General features: G+C 36.1%; 1 protein-coding gene across 15 annotated transcripts in view; it reads right to left on the bottom strand.

The window, feature by feature from the left end:
• The window catches only part of LOC119592636 (homeobox protein extradenticle-like), a gene marked incomplete at its 5' end in the record, with an annotated part of 41,816 nt that overhangs the window by 17,664 nt on the left and 23,858 nt on the right, over positions 1 to 294 (bottom strand).

Below are 294 nucleotides of genomic sequence, written 5' to 3' on the forward strand. Positions count from 1 at the left end.
CTATTAAGATATTTAATAACCACAATAACCCGAACTAATAAAATGATGGTTTGAGGCAATTAATCTTATGGCAAATATATCATAACAAATGAAAACATGAATCACTTGGTTAAAATTCTGAACATGGTTAGTGAATGCTAGATGTATAATGAATCATGAGTGGGAACGTTAGCATGCACACATTGCCACCCGATCTGACTCGCTACTGGGTGCTACTTGGGAATAAGGAGAAATAAAAAGAGGGAAATTGGATAAACACGAAGAAATAGAGAATAACGGACGCATAGCAAGGGG

The sequence above is a fragment of the Penaeus monodon genome, chromosome 30 (genome assembly GCF_015228065.2).
Source record: "Penaeus monodon isolate SGIC_2016 chromosome 30, NSTDA_Pmon_1, whole genome shotgun sequence".
In the NCBI taxonomy this organism is placed as follows: Eukaryota; Metazoa; Arthropoda; class Malacostraca; order Decapoda; family Penaeidae; genus Penaeus; species Penaeus monodon.